This window comes from Mytilus trossulus, chromosome 2 (assembly GCF_036588685.1).
Source record: "Mytilus trossulus isolate FHL-02 chromosome 2, PNRI_Mtr1.1.1.hap1, whole genome shotgun sequence".
NCBI classification, from domain to species: domain Eukaryota; kingdom Metazoa; phylum Mollusca; class Bivalvia; order Mytilida; family Mytilidae; genus Mytilus; species Mytilus trossulus.
Window position 1 is genome coordinate 31,554,384 of NC_086374.1, and position 17,681 is coordinate 31,572,064.

Consider the following 17,681-nt stretch of genomic DNA (forward strand, 5'->3'; position numbering starts at 1 on the left):
GGGGGGTATATAAAAAACAAAAGGTCAAGATAAAACTTGCCAAACTGACATGTACATGTATACCTTACAATCATTTCATATAGTAAATACAGCTGTTCTATTTGCTTACAGTTTCTAAGGAAAGGATCAAACAGCACTGTCACAGCAGCCAGATAGTTATTCCTATGTCACCAATTCTGCAACACTTCATATTTATATTGATCACTGATAAATAAATTGGATTTCAATATTTTTGCCTTGGATCTTTAAAAATACATGCATTTTATACAGACTTAAAAAAAACTCACCATGTCCTCTGTTTTATTAAGTGTCTCTCTGTATCATCCCATTCACATAAAGTTTATAAATTCTACAATCTTATCAATCTGAAAAACAAAAATTTACCAAAATTATGTGTTATTTTCCAATATATAGGTATATGAATTTCAAATTCTACATATGTCTATCCGATTCAGTAATATATATGATAATCATGATAATGTAAATCAATTTGATTAACTTACTAACAAAGAAATATTCAGTAATTGGTAACATGTCAATAACAGAGGTGACTGCCTTTGGATATAAATTTGTAATAATTACATAGATACTGATAAGATGTGATACAAATGTTATACAATGATCATGACAGTCTAATTAAATGTGCTGTAACATTGGTGATAACATTGAGATTTTCCAATCAAAAAATAGGTATTTGTTAAGAACAATAATGTACATGTGACCATTGGGATATGACATGAATAGTTTACATTAAAAGTTTAATTCATTAGAAAATTAAAACTATAATAATATTCCTATCATAAAATATGACTTTATGTCTACATTTCAAAGAAGAAAACCAACAGCCTTAATGAACTCAAAACAATTATGGCAGACAGCAATTAATGAAAATCACTGGGTTACAAGCTACCAGCCAGTTACATTAATATGTAGCAAAATCAAAATGTTTGGGGTGCTTGACATACCCGCACCAGTAACATGTCCATATTTCATCTTTATAATTTTGAATCAAATATTCCAGATACTGGTTAGGGGTATAATTATAATATAGCCTTTACAGCTCACGAGTATTGCATGGAGGCAAAAGGGGAATAATTATATTTTAGATTTTTGTTTCAAGCCATTGACACACTCCAGATTGCCATTCTTTCTAAGTACTAGTTGATTATGAATTATGTATTTTAAGTACAGGCATATGATTTATTTTGACAGTTGTGAAAAAATGGTTAAAAAAAATACATAGTTTTAAATGAAAAATAAAGGGAAAAATTGACAAACACATAATTTATGGCCACACATTATTATTGAATTTAAAGCTCAAATGCTAATGGAAATTTTTTGTGAAAACATTGGAATGTTCTTTAATTTCCCTTTTGTCTGTTTAAATGCAACAATTATTATTCTTTAAAACTAGTGTTTTTCCTTTTTTCAGTGTTGAGATAAATATCTCAAGAACTGCTTTAAAGTCATACTAGAACACACCTTCGAAATCATGGGCATTTAGAGCTTGGTTGAAAGTATGTTAACAATTTTTTTAAATTTCATGTATGCAGAATTTCAAAAAAAGGTATCAAAAGTCATAGGTACTTGGAGTCAGGCCAATTATTTAGAGCCCTCTCCCTTTTCTCCAAAGTCTGGGGTTTTTTTCTGTTAAATTCCATGATTTTTGTGTTTCTGTAAACTATTAACATATGTATTTTATAGATAAAGTGTATTTTCTATTAACTATCAATTCCAAGTTTATTCTCTACAGCAATCACTGCTATTTATATATTACAATATATACTATATATTAGAATGAGCATAATCATAGTATACATGCAGAATAACGCGAAAATAATTGTCTTTCCCCCTCCCCCCCCCCCCCAAGTAAATCATAGAAAACATGCAGAATAACACGAAAATAATTGTCCTGTCCCCAAGTACATGAAGTAATTATGAAAATTATGTTTAAAATTTAAAACTGGAAGTCCTGTCTATGACTTAAAAGTCTGTCTGATGACAGAAACAATTAATACCCGCTGAAATAAAGTACATGAACATAAGTTTTATAATAAAACCTAGATATAGTTATAACAAACATAGGCTATGGATATTTTTGGAAAAAAAGTTTGTTTCCAGTTCTAGGGGGGGGGGGGGAATTGTTTTTGACCCTGAAAAAAAAAATTGTTTGTTTAAACCTCAGCTGCCACTATATGTAATGCTAAATTTAAAAGAAAAAAATGTTTGCGACGCGTCGTGAAAAAAATAGATTATTCTTCGCCGAAGTCGAAAAAAAAAAGTTTGCCCCCCAAATAAAACCAAAGACACCCCCTAGAAAATCAAATTGTTGCTGCCTTAATTTTTCAAAATATCCTTTACCCAGAGGCTTCAAATAATTACCATGACGGTAATTTTTGAAAAGAAATCAATGTGATTCATTCAAATCAGTTGATAATTTTATGGTCAAAAAGAAAAAGCATGTTTATCTTCATGCACCAAAAATTACCGTTAAAACATCATTAAACAAAGATTTTTTACAGTTTTCCGCATGAATAAAGAGGGGGGATAGGACCTTTATCAGGACTCTGGGGTGGAGTTTTTTTAAGCTAGGTATGATCGAGATTCACCCTTTCCAGGAATTCTTTTTTATAAATTTTGGGATGACAGATTTAAATTTATTTAAATTTGGGACCTCAGGATTTTGAAATTTCAAGCCCGAGATTTCTGGATAAGGACCACTCCTACCTCCCCCACCCCCAAATAGACCCCTAAATGCAGATAATAATAAAGCACTTATTATATTAGTCCTATAACATATGACCTCGGGGGCATTATTCACTATTTCTATTTGCTGTTCTGATATTTTCTTTTTACTATCGAATTCAAAAAAAATAAAAAATGAAAATATCAGTATAAAAACGTTAAAAATTGAATAAGAATGCGAAGTCATATGTTATAGCACTATTATTATCTGAGACTACTATAACTGTAGTCTCAGTTATTATATATGACATATATGTACCAGAGACATACATCATACATGTCTAGCTGTATACATATATATATAAAATAATGCATATAGTCTGGGAGCAGGGACAAGTATTTGTGGTTAGACTAGGACTACTAGTACAATCCTTGGTACAACTACATACTCTCTATAGTACAAACCTACTCTCTAACTACTGAATGGTTCGTAAATCTGTACTAGCTCTTTCCCTTACTGATTTTTTGGTGAGCGTTTAATAAAACAGTTATCAGACTATCAGCAGAGACAGTATACATTACAGCAGACATAATATGTCATATGTATATACCTGTTGTTTATATGATTTGACTTTTCTTTTGTTATTGTTTCATCTTACAATAAAATATCGATAGATTGGAAATTCTTTGTTTACATATTTAAAACCCACTTCCGACCGCCACTGGCAAAATTCTAGCTGTCCAGTGAAGAGTAACATTAGGCGGGAAATTTGATTTGATATACCACAGGAGTTTGAAATCCTATCAATAACGGGGTAAAAATATACCAAAGTCGACTCTCACAGTAGAGCTTCTTTCGAGAGAAGCTCTACTGTGATCGTCGACTCGACCTCCTGTGGATATACACATTGAACATTAACAATCGATCACCGCCGCCCGATCATCTAATTTTTCTGTTTTCCACATATTTCAATAATCATGTACGTCGGCCAACGCTTTTACACCCCCAATGAAGCACAGAACTTGAGTTAAAAAAAATCAAAGTAAAATTGTTGATTAAAATATTCAATTTTCTATACAGTGTATTTGTCACTTCTGTGCATGTCTCACTTAGTTTCTCGTGATTTAAACGACTCAGAGAAAAAAAAATGTTAATATATACTAAGAAACACCGGAGCTTATAACTCGTTAAATTTACGAAAATAAAATTAGTAAAAACAGAGACATATAATACATTGTATTATATAAAGACATCTTTTATTCTAAAATTTAATTTAAATCATAACAAATTCCTTCCTATTTTTGTAAAGTTCATCAATGCATAAATAGAGTACTTCGAAAATTTGATTCAGTCAACTCTTTTTAATTGTTCGCCACGGTTTCACGCCGATGATGGTTGTTGAACGTTCAGTGGCAAATAGTTCATGCATGTTCGGGACGATACAATACAATTTTGAAAACATGCAGTTGTTTATAAAATACAAATTTGATGCACCAGTCAAAAAGGTTTAACAAGTTGTCAAAATTATGAAGGAAAATAATGATCCTAAATAAAATACACATTCTAAAAAATAAAGTAACAAAACTCCAAGAAATATTGAAAACGAAAAAGTCCCTTATCAAATGACGAAATCATAAGCTCAAAAACACCAAAAGAATGATAAACAGCTGTCATATTCTTGACATACATTGGTATAGTGTACTCTGCGTGATGTAAATATCAGCAAGTCGGACAAACTTTACGCGTAACTTTTTGCAAAAATTTCACAAAGGAGTAAGGGCCGATTTTGGCCTTAAATTTCAGGTTCATCTAACGAAAGATTTTATACACATTTAAAACACGTAAGTGTCTATTTTAATTGATTCAATTAGTTTATGCGAAAGATTTTAACTGATTTAGTCATTAAAAACACTACGATTCAAGCTTAAATATGAAAAATCTATCAAATATGCCAAAAGACGTCATTTTTCAGATGGTTGTTGTAAAAAATGAAAGTGGCCGCATCCGTGTTCATCCTCAATCTTTATATATGTTATGTATTATATTCAAATACAACTTACATTTCAATATCATGAATGAACATGAGTGCGGCCACTTTCATTTAAGACGGAACCCGTCTAAAATTTAACTAAAATGATAAAATTGTGAAGATTTCAGTAATTTAGCATGAATTAATGATTCTAGTACCCGATATATGTGCATTGTATTGTCAAACGCAGCCCACATTTATGTAGCAGAAGCATTCTTCTTTCCAGTAAATAGCTAAAAGATTGCATTTTCACAATTTTGTAAAACTGCTATATTTTGGGGCCAAAAAGAGGTCTTACTGAACCTACTCCTTCTGCCATTTGTGAAAACAAATATTAACGAAACAAATCTTAGGATCATATATGCATTCTTTATATGAGTAGACTGACTAACTGCGAGTTAAGTTTAAGTTCCAGTTTAAAATTCCACATATAGATGTAACCTGGAGTTTGTACGCTGCCAGTGCCTTTATATTTTATCAAAAAGCAATAAATCCGACAACCTGTCATGAACAAAAAAAAAAGAAAATCCAGACGATATGCGCATATATATTTGCTGTTGTTACCAATTATATACATCTGATGTTATGCCCTTTACGGGCCCTGTAATTTGGGAAAATAAAAAATATTCTATTCTATTCTATTCTATTCTGTTTGCACTCACCAAGAAACAATGGAAAGCTCGGCGAGTCTCGCTTTTCGTCGTGTTTCTAAAGCTCGTACAAATACATTTTATATTTTCCGGCAATGCACATATACAGTATATTTATCCACACAAAGAAATACAAACACTTCTTTTTACATGTACACATGCATGTATACGTGTTCTAAAAACTCATTTTCCTCTTGCCTTTTCCGAGGCCTTGTATGATAATGTGAGCAATATTGTCCCTTTGTTAGGCAACTTTGTAAATTCTCTTTCAGCCGTTTTGTCTCCCAACTTGTACATGCACATTAATTCCAACTAAAACACATATTACATTCATGTCATTTGAATTGTGGTTGCCTGGTATATCTCATTGATAATCTTACCACATCTCTCTTTTCAGCTCACCTGGTCCGTCGTCCGTCGTAGTTAACTTTTTTTGTTAACAAACATCTTCTCCTCTGAAACTACTTGGCCAAATTAAATCAAAGTTGACCACAATCATCATTGGGGTATCTAGTTTAAAAAATGTGTCCGGTGACCCGGCCAACCAACCAAGACGGCCACCATGACTAAAAATAGAACATAGGCCGGGTAAAATGCAGTTTTTGGCTTATAACTCCTTTAGGAGTTATTGTCCTCTATAGTCAATTTTGAACCATTTTTTCGTAAATCTTAGTTATCTTTTACAAAAATCTTCTCCTCTGAAACTACTAGGAAAAATGTAACTAAACTTGTCCACTTTCATCATAAGTGTATCTGTCCACAAAGATGGCAGGCATCGCTAAAAATAGTACATAGGGAAGAATGCAGTTTTTGGTTTATATCTCTGAAACTATAGCATTTAGAGCAAATCTGACTGGTGGCAAACATATCCATCAGATTTAGATATATCTGCCCTGAAATTTTCAGACAAATCCGACAACCAGTTGTTGGGTTACTGCCCCTGAGTAAGTAATTTTGCAGTTTTTTGCTATTATCTTTGATATTATCATAGTATCTAATAATATCTTATGTACTATAAATTATGATTTTAACAGTTATTTTACATGATTTCCAACGCATTAGTAAATACAGGTGAGCGACACAGGCTCTTTAGAGCCTGTAGTTCTGTATGAGTATTTTTAAAAGGTAGAAAAATCTGATATTTGCTATAGTCAATCCCAAGAGAATGCATGAATTTAAAAGATGCACAATTCGTCATAGTATAGCAATCTGGTTAAAACTCAAGGCCTTCATTATGTCGAATGCTCGTATATATATATATACTGATAAACTGTATTGTTTAAAGTAAATAAAGAATAGAATATAAATAGGCTCATATGAGTATTACGAATTCAGAGAAGGTAACAAATACTGAGGCACTGACGGAAATGAGAGGCATGCTTTTTTTCTGCTTTTTCATAGCACATCTTTTTGCTTAAAAGGGTGATTATCCGATAATCGTAAGTAAACGACACAAATTAGTCCGAGATTCATTTGGTGTCTGGTGGCTTTTTAAGGACTTGCTGGGGCAAAAGATGCCACCAGATGTCAAAGCAGTCTTGAAATAAAATTAATCTTGATTAACAATAACATCACGTCTGTTTAAAAAAAAAAAAAAACACACACCAGCAACAAAACTACTCATCCTGACGAAACAGTCCAAGAGCGATTTCGCGTATGAATGATATCACATTATTATTGTAGGAAGAGACATATAATACAAATTTCTCTGAAGTATAGGTAACCAAATCGAGAATCCAAAAGAGATACAAAAATGTATTCATTCCAAACCCGTATTATAAAATTTCTATTTTCAGACTAAATGATAGCGCAATGGAATCAACTGGAATCCTGAATTAAATAAAGTTTTAAGTCTGATGGAATTAATTACTACACATCAGACATTTCGTGCCATAAGAGGACACATTAGGAATTATAAATCAGTAGCTGGCATCAAGGATCAAAACCGAAATAAATGGCAACGAATTAAATGAATAATGATTGGGTCTATAGACTTAGCCTAAGTAGTTTTTATTGTCATAAAACCGTGATATTGTCTATCAAATTGCATGCTTCAGCTGGGAGTGAAATCGGTTAAATACTTGATAAAAAAAAGATTTCAAAAGTTCGGAAATAAAAATATGTAGTTATATTGACTAACTATACGGAGTTAAGTTGCCGTTATTTTCAATATGATTTAAATTCGAAAACCATGCTTGCTGTGTCTAGATCTGTCTAGTATTAAGGCACTTTTTTGACGCTTATGTGACCCTTTAAAGTGTTTCTGTAGACTTGTTTATGAAGTCGTTCTTTACGATTTAAACCTATATCTGTTATATATGTTTTTTTTTGCAAAAATGGTTAAACGAGGGCGATAACTTCTGGGTTGATTGACGCCGATTTCAGCAATGTTGACTGATTAGTAGATCGACCGTGACTTCTCAATTTAAAATTTGAAAAGGTTTTGACATTTTAGATTTTTGGTATTTTTATCAAAGTTTTTAAAATATCAAAATTCGAAATGTTTAAGTTTTGAAATTTAGAAATTTTCACCAAATAATTAAAAATTATAATATAATTTCTGCAAATATGAGTAAAAATCTCCTCACAAGGACAATAACTCCTACAAGAGAAGATTGGACAATTTTAGCCGTGCTGATTTTAATATTTTGTAGATTAGTGTGCTGAACATTGCCAAGGTTGACATTGAAATATTCTCTTTAAATTGTATGTAGTTTCCGCTATTTTTTTCTTAAAGTGTACACATAAAATCATCGTTCAAATGTATAACTCCTATGAAGCTATAAGGGATTACTCGACGACTTTTATTTAGATCTTATAGTTCTACTCATTTTAATTATACTATAGTTCAACCGCCGGACCCCCCCCCCCCCCCCTTTTGGCCATAGGCCACTATACTATTTTGCAGCGACAAGCTCTAGAGTATTTAGTAGGCTTTGTCGCGCCCCTTCGAATCTTCCCCCGGGTACAAGTCTATTCTATTTATATTGTTGGACACTATTTTCGGTATAATTTTTTGATTGTTCTTAAAACTTTATTATAGAATATAAGTAAGACTTGATGGGAGTCCTTGAATTTCGACATTTTTTAAACAAATTATCATATTTTTTAATACTTCTATCTACCTACATGTCTCTGCTTCTATTGACAGTTTCGGATGAAGAAACTTTCAAAAGTGAGGGCCCAGTCACTGAATGTGTAAGAGGGGGGCACGCTCCGCGGTCATGTTTTAGTGATTCCCTGTATAATCAAACATATTTTTCCAAAGGGGGGACCGGCCCCCTGGACACCCCCACCACACACACACACCACCACCAGTGCACCACCACCTAGTCCAGCCATGGCCTCAGTGGCTTATTTTCAATTTTATATTTTTTTTGTTGGACTACACCACCACCACCTAAACCCGCCTCTGATTGATTTTGCCTATCATTCTCTATTCTTTATCATTTTTGTCTGTTTTTCTTTATTCTTAATTTGCTTTTACCTTGATTCTGCACACTGGCTTTGTCTATTTTATCTATTCTCCTATATTTTGTCAACCCCAATCAGATAAAACTTCAAATTTTAGAAAGTTTCACGGAACAGTATACATGTCCATTTCGAAAAACTTAAATTTCGCGGGAACAGGTCAACTTCCGCTTTAGTGACGTCAAAACGTCAACTTTCAACTGGAAGTTTTTACGTTAGAAAATTTATTTTCTGTGAGAACAAAATGAAGTCAGAAGTTTCATTAGCATGGGGGCGTTTGAAAGGTGGCTTTAAGCGCTTTCTAGGGCGACCTGCTGTAGAAAAAGTTGGAATTTCCATATTTATCGCTGCCAGCCTTGCCATGTTGAGGACAAACACTTGGGACCATTTCATGGATATGTCCATTTGGTGTGTGGTCTACTTGAACTGGTGCTTTTTTGTGTTGCCTTCTATCAAAGAAAAATTGACATTGACAATGGTTTGGAACGTTGCATATGTAATAATAACCCTGTTTTTGGCTGATGTGTTGTTTTATGGATTGTATGGATACGCAAAGCGACAGTTTCTGGAACAAGGCATTGCTATGGAATCTACAGAAATGCAGTCATGGGCGTTTTTCATGAATATCGCAAGAATCTGTTGTATGCTTTTCTGTGTTGTCAGTTCAAGTACAAAATTTGTAAACAGTCTGAGTCCAATGAAGTCACCAAGAAAATCAAGCTCAAGAAAACATTGATCAAATCTGACTTGGATTCATAAATTATATGTATAGTTAAAGTATTGATTGCATAATTCTGTAAATAAAAATTTCAATTATAATTCTTTAAAAATTACACCATTTTTCCAATCATTGACAATAGAGAATAGATAAGATAGACAAAGTGTGCAAAATCAAGGCAAAACATCAAACTATAAATTGGTTTTCATTGAAAATTAAAAGAAATTATAGTACGTGTGGTATTAATGCCAATAAGACAAGTATCACCATGCAGGAGTGGAATTTACACGGACAGGTACCGTAGTAAATCCCGCCGAATACGACCTTCCACCATTAGCACAACCCCTTCCGTGGGTATTCTCAGCTATAAAATTACTCATAAATAGATAGAATAAAATAAAAGGAACAACAGCCTGATTTATGACAAAAACAAAAAACGGAAAACAAGCTTGACACAAATCAATCAACAACAACCAGTGGTATGCAGGTTTCATACCTAGAACAGGCACATAATAACATAGCTTTCAGTTTGCATCAAGTTAATATATATAATATACAAAGTATGCTCATACAAAGCCTCATCACTGAATTCTTTGGTTAATTTCCCTGCAAGCACCTATACCTTGATTTCCAGGAACACTCACAAATTCAGGCAGAGAGATAAAGAGAATCTAGAAATGTAACTCTCTAGAAAGTTATCATTCCTGAGAAAAAAAATCATAAAGTTCTGATCAAGAAAATGCCATTCTATATAAAACTAGAAGGTTTACCTAAATGACTATTAGTTTAGGTCAGTGGTAACTTGTACTTTATCTGTGTCCTTTGATACCTTAAAAAAAACGGTTGTTTAGGAGAAATCCTGGAAAACCGTTGGTATATTTTAAGCAAAATCAGTGGTAACTCGTTTATAGAAAATATATGAATATACTTTCACATGTTAACTTGGACTTGGAGTTGTGAAATCGTAGTTCTTTGGTCCTGTGTGGATTAATTTTGACGAGCCAAACTAACAAATATATCAAATATATATAAGAAGATGTGGTGTGAGTGCCAATGAGACGACTCTTCATCCAAATAACAATTTGGCTCACACCGAACAGCAAACTATAAAGAGCCCCAAAATTACTAGTGTAAAACCATTCAAACGGGAAAATACAACGGTCTAATATATATATATATGAAAAAAAAGGAGAAACGAGAAACACGTATAAATTTCATAAACAAACGACAACTACATCAGATTCCTGACTTAGGACAGGTGCAAACATTTGCAGCGGGATTAAGCGTTTTAATGGTACAAAACCTTCTCCCTTTTTCTGAAACAATAGCATAACATCACAACATAGAAAAACGCACGATGAAATATCAATTGGCAGGCTTAACTCAATCAAATCAAAGAGCTGATAGCTCTGAAGTGGAAGAAGGTAAATAAAAAGTAACTTGAATTACCATAAAAGCAGCCCCACTTACCCAGGCTGCTTTGTTCCATTATTGTTAAAATGTATTTTTTTCTTCAAACAAGAAAAGGTCATAAGTACATGGATTTCCCATCCGTACAATCTCTTTCTATGTTCAGTTGACTATGAAAATTAGGTAAAATCTTTAATTTGGCAGAAAAATTAAGAAGATCATATCAAGAGGAACACATGTGTACTAAGTTTCAAGTTGATTGGATTTCAACTTCATCAAAAACTACCTCGACCATAAAATTTGTAACCAGAAGCAGGACGGACGGACAGACTAGAAAACATATTGCCCATAAATGGAGTATAAAAATAGTAAGACTTGTTACATACCCGCCAACTTTTGAAAGTTCCCATATGGGTTTTTACTGCACAACAACAGTTTTAAAGGTTACAATTTTTAGCGACGTATTTTGCAAGATCTGGATTGTCTAGAAAAAGTGTCATATTTGTATGATGAACTTACATGCCTTTTCCTTAAGTCTGTTTGCATGATTCTAGTTATATATTAAATCGGTAGAAAAAATATACATGAAGCTAGCAGACCAGGGTTTATTTTCCAGATTAAGAATATTAGATGCTTGTTGAAATTTCCAATTTTGAATAATGCACAAAGATGGACCTTTAACAGGTTGGGAACAACACTCTAAATGAGGGTAACCTAACTGGAAGATCATCACAACCCACTGTAAAAAATGAGCACAAAAAAGTCATTTATATTCATATTATTTGATGAAACTTTTCCCCAAGAACTATGCATCTATTAAGTTCTGAATGGTCAAAACATCATGTTTTTTTTTATCGACATCAATTTTGTCGTAAATGTAACCAAATGATGTAGAAATTGTGTTTTTTCTTCAAATTTCCTTCAAATTGTAATGTTTATAGTTCCCTTATTGCCTCTCTATTTGAATAAAATAAAATAATAAGAAGAATCTGTTTCTTGTTTTGTTTTGTTTTTGACAAATGATTGTTCACTGCTTGCAAATGAATCATTATATCTTATCTGTATATATTTTTGTTCATGTCTCCATATCCTAATCATTTGTAAATGTTTAGACAAATAAGAAAGAAATAAGCTCCACATGTATATTTGCAACATCGTAAATTAATTAATAAAATAACATACAATTACACTAACACTAGTACTGCATGGATTTTAAGCATTATGAAAGTCATATTAGTAGAAAGCTTAAAAAGACTTAAAAACCGTGTAAAATGTCTTGCTATTTCTTAGCTTACACAATAAAATCTAATATTAACTAACATTTACAAATCAAAATTTCAACATTTTACTAGAATTAATCTACCTACTAGACCTTTTATTAGTCTAGTTGCTGATTGCTAATAAATAAGAAACAAATTTATCATATAAACTTCAATGTAATCCTTGAAAGGAGGTCTAGATTGCTAAAATAATTTATAAATTTTAATTTTTTTATTTGTCCAAAATCATTTAAATTCATTTAATAAACATCATTTTATGATTATTTGATTAAAATATTAATCATTTATAGTCTTTTTACAATTTACATTTTTAAAAGCAAAATAACTGAAAACAGGCTAAAACAAAGGGAAGTAACAAAAAAGTATTTCAATATTCCCAATACACATTGTTTTGATAACACAACGGCAGTTAGCCGGAGGTAAACATCGTTGATTACCAGTATGTTTGACACCCAAGCTGTCAAGTGAAGCCATATAATTTTACATCTTCTTTGATGTTCAGGTAAAATTTAACACAGGTGTCAATTACACCCGTACAGTAGTAAGAAATGATTAAATTTGGCGTCTGAAAATTTTCATTCATGAAATATTTCATACACGGGAGTTTTTTCTCCTAAACGGGAGGACGGGAGGAGACCCCTGAAAACGGGAGTTTTGTTCTCCCGCCGGGAGGTTCACATGTATGTTACGAAGGGCATCTAATTCACATGACAAAGGAAAACCATGAATGAAGACAACACTTTATATATCCTTTTTATTTATATAAAAACAAAATCTTCTTGTCTGCAGGATTGCAAATTCGTAACTTCAAGGGCGAACTTGTAAACAGGGCGAGTTGTCCCGATACCAAATTCACGCATGCGTAATACAAATATCTACAGTTAAAACATCCTGTTACAAGTAAACAAATAACGTTCATGTGGATGAGATGAAATCTAATAAATAACATAAATAAAAGGGTCATATTTACGATAGAGATTGTTTAACAATCATAATTTACAAATTAAATGATTCAGATGCCTAATCATGTGTAAAAATCGGTGTCAGGAATCTAAGTTGTTTTGAAATTGTAATATACGAAATGAATGCGGCATACAGAGACTCAATACCAAGGGTCGGCCCCTAAAGTCTTCAGAAGACTTGACGTCTTCTTCCACTAAAAACGTAAATTAATGCACTATGAACGAATAAATTTAATCTGCGATATCTGAATGCAAATGCACAGTTAATAAAATATTAGGGACAAACGCGATAAATGGAGTAAGACGAGGCATTGAAGAGACACGAGACAAGGTGCCCTCGGCACTGCCTCAAAGTTCAGATGAGTTACCTACTATTCCACCACATTTAACCGACATATATTAACGTTCAATCGACTCGTTTCAACCTATTTCATTCCAACCATTAAAACTGAAAGCGTTTAAAGAACAATTACAATAACATGTAACATATTGATTAAAATTTTGAATTTCACTATTTGTTTTTGTATATGCAGCCATATTTGCAAATGTATGTGTTATAGAAATAACCATTTTTTTTTTATATTTTAAAATCAATTAATAACATATTCAAGAACATGAAGTTCATCTTTAAAGAATCATTACTTTAATTTCCGAAATTATATATATAGAATACTTTTAGCCTTTTTAGGACAATCTTGGTATTTATACCGTTTTTCCGCCATCTTGAAAATGGCAGCCATATTGGATTTTTCAGAGTGGGCCCATAGCTGAAATCAAAGGGTATATAACCAAGAACTACTATGCAAAGTTTCATGCTTTCTTCATCAAGTGAGCAATTCTGCTCTATATCTGCACCAATCGGCTGGACTACATCACAATTACCCAAAAGTACTTATCGATGTCAACTTACGGGGTTTTCTCATTGTTGAAAGCCCCGATACGGTAACCTATGGTTGGTAATTTCTCTATAATTTGGTCTCCTGTGGAGAGTTGTTTATTGGCAATCATACCGTATCTTCTTATTTTTATATGTCTTGGAAATATAAAATTAATGGTGTTTAATGATAACGTTTATACCTTTTTGAGAAAACAGCTAGCAACATTTTTTATTTTTATCATTGCAATACAGAAAAAATATTTCCCTGGGTCTACATCTATGAGAAAAACATTTTTTTTTTATTTATGATGAAAATGTACATTTTCAATATCTTTTATAGGAGAATATGAAATTATATAAAAAAAAAATCCATTTTTATCAGTACTTCATCATAGTTATGCTCGTCCTCAAACCAGAGAGTTTGGACGCCGTATGTCGATTATAACATAATCATTTATATTAGAGGTGAAGTTGGATATTCGTTTATGTACTACCTTATCGAAATTTTCGGACGCCATCATCACGAGTTTGTCGATCGTTATATTAAAATTCCGTTTCTCAGATGATAGCGGATATGTTTCTAATGTCGTAACTACAATCCCGTTCCTTTGCCAAATGTAACCTACCCGATTTAGGTTCATTACCTGCTTTGCTATCCCGAAACCAATTTATAAATATTAACAGTGAGCTTTGTCTTTGTCCCAATGAAGGGTTTCATCACATCCGAATATCTGTTATCAGTGTAAAAAATAAAATCATAAAATTACTGAACTGCGGGGAAAATTCAAACAGGAAAGTCCCAAATCAAATGGCAAAATCAAAAGCTCAAACACATCAAAACGAATGGACAACAACTGTCATATTCCTGACTTAGAACAGACATTTTCTTATGTAGAACATGGTGGATTAAACCTGGTTTTATCATGGCTAACTAAATCTCTCACTTGTATGACAGTCGCACCAAATTCAATTATATTGACAACGATGTATGAACAAAACACACAGACAAAATAGGTAAAATTGTATAAAAAATAGGGATATAGCAGTCAACATTGTGTTAGAATCTTAATCACTATAAAAACAAGCAAAAATAAAGGAACAAAGAAGCACCAAAATGCATATACACCAAGCATATTAGCAAAAATTAATGACAAGAATACACAAGTTTACGTATTCCATAGTATTATAATGGGTGTATAAGTACAGAGCAACGTCATATATGTATCAAAGACACATACAAAGGAATATAGACAAAGCGCATTAGCAAAAGTGAAAGACCAGCATTCAATTTTTTTTTTATATTAGCACAACAACAGGATGTATAAGTACAAAGCCACGTCATATGTATAAAAGAAACACCAAAATGCATATAGACAAAGACCATTACCACTGAAAATGGAAGACAAGAATACGATAATTATTATAGAACTATATCAGAATGACGGGATGTACAAGTACCGAGCCACGTCAAATGAATATCAATGAAACAGACTAAATAGTATGAGTAATATTCATAAAGACAAACAAAAGAATAGTATAACACGTTATTAAGATGATAAACAACGTCAGTATCCAGAATCTATATTTCTAGACCATCGTGTATTATTTGTGAAGTTCATACGGAATATTTATCAGCAAGGTTTTCGTAGAAAAATGACAAGACGTTCTTTGACATTTCCCTGGACATCAACTTTCTGCTCAGACACTGGTGACACTTTACAAAGTCTGAGTAGGAGCTGCAAGCTCATGAATACCGAATGAGTTGGGAAATGTCTATCCCATATGCAGGTGTTGGTATATTGCTTTTATAAAGGTGAGGGAAATTGATAATTAATTTTCAAAATCAAAATAGTCTCGTTTGTCATAGGTTCTGGTACTGAGATGACCGTGTATGTCAAATTCGAGGTATCGGTCTTAAAAAGAGGCGGACATAATTTTGTTCAATCTAATGGACAATTCTTTAGAAGAACATGCAGATGAGCCGACAATGTACCGTTGTTTGTACGGAATTTTGTGAAGCGTGGGTATCAAATACAAACAAGTAATCCTGTGTTAGGATGCTAACACAAAAGTCACCAAAACGGACCCCACATCATTGTTCTGCGGTATCATTGATGCCAAATAATGTGTGTGTAAAGTTTTATTCAATACGAAAATTTTGTTTTTTTTTGACACTTTTGCTGTTCCCATGGCAACGGCGGCCATTTTGAAAATTCCAAACTCAAAAGTCAAGTCTACATCAGTTAGGCAACATTTGTTATAAGTTTCATTAAATTTGAAGAATTTTGAATTTTTAGATATTTTTGCTGTTTCCATGGTAACGGCGGCCATTTTGAAAATTCCAAACTCAAAAGTCAATTCTACACAAGTTAGTCAACATTAGTTATAAGTTTCATTAAATTTGAAGCATTTTGAAGTTTTTCATATTTTTGCTGGAAGAATAAGAATAATAATAATAAGAAACGATACAAAAACAATAAGTCCCCAAAACTCCGTTTTGGTGACTTAACAAGGTAAGTCCTCCGATTTGTTGTTCAATGCAATGTTCATTGAAGTCGTGATGGATTTATGATTCGCCAAAATCTCATCCTTGTCAAATGATATGTCCTTGTTTGTGGAATTATCTGAGTGCCCATGTATTCCTAAATCTTTTACAAGACACTCGTAGTAGTAAGATTTACTTACACACAAAGACAATATTATTTGATGCTTTGTCAACAGGAACAACAACATACTTATAATAAAAATCACCTAAATAAGGTCGAGATAGTTCAAACCCTGTCGGAGGGACATGAAGACCTTGCAGGGATATATTTTGCCAAATAAAGTAATTGTATTATGCCACCAATGGGTATTAAACGTAGCGAGAAAATTCCGAACCCGGAGGAGGGCATAATGTACATATAAGTCATATAAGTATTGCATATGACAAAAAAAATCATTTTATTTCCAAGCAATCGCTAAGGCAGACGAAAATTTCGTAGCATATGGTATCTGCATACAAATTATAAAGCACACAGTCTTCGATCTGCTATAATATAAAGCTTTATACAAATACGTTACGATGTACCCGCAGCCGCCACCAGAATGTTATCCCTGTCTTTCAGGCGAGACAAAGATGTATATATGCATATCTTTCAATGATTTTATACGCCATATTGGGAGTTTACAATATCGGTATAGAATGGTCTTTGTTCCAGACCGTATGAGTATTTGGACCGTACGCGTACAGTCTGGACCGTATGCGTACTTTTTCAAAATACTCATACGGTCGGACCTTACGCGTACGGTCTGACTAATGTTAAAAAAGATGGTCAGGTTTATTAGATACAAATGCATATAGCATATCAACATAACTTAACTATCAAATTAATATAAAAATGTTCAATTGTAATTGAAACAAAAACTTTATATTTTAACTTTTTTTTTTAAATTCACGCTAATTAAATCTGTCAATCTCTTGTTTTGGAATATTTAGAAGCTTTACCACAAAATGCAAATGCAAAGGAACATGCATGAACTGCATACATGAAAATGTAAAAAATATTACGTTACTTGAATTGTGTCACCATGGGCGATAGTACCAAAAAAGGATTCA

At 32.7% G+C, this 17,681-nt stretch overlaps 1 protein-coding gene across 3 annotated transcripts in view; it reads right to left on the reverse strand.

The window, feature by feature from the left end:
- LOC134706998 (carboxyl-terminal PDZ ligand of neuronal nitric oxide synthase protein-like) overlaps nt 1-3,381 on the reverse strand; it is an 84,330-nt gene extending 80,949 nt beyond the window's left edge. For 2 of the 3 annotated variants that reach the window (XM_063566423.1, XM_063566420.1), the window contains exon 1: nt 288-462. The gene's annotated coding sequence lies outside the window, so the exon portion shown is untranslated. Of the gene's footprint in view, nt 1-287; nt 463-3,344 lie in introns of those variants that run through there. The other variant, XM_063566421.1, reaches the window with a different exon arrangement.
- Between the last annotated feature and the right edge of the window lie 14,300 nt (nt 3,382-17,681).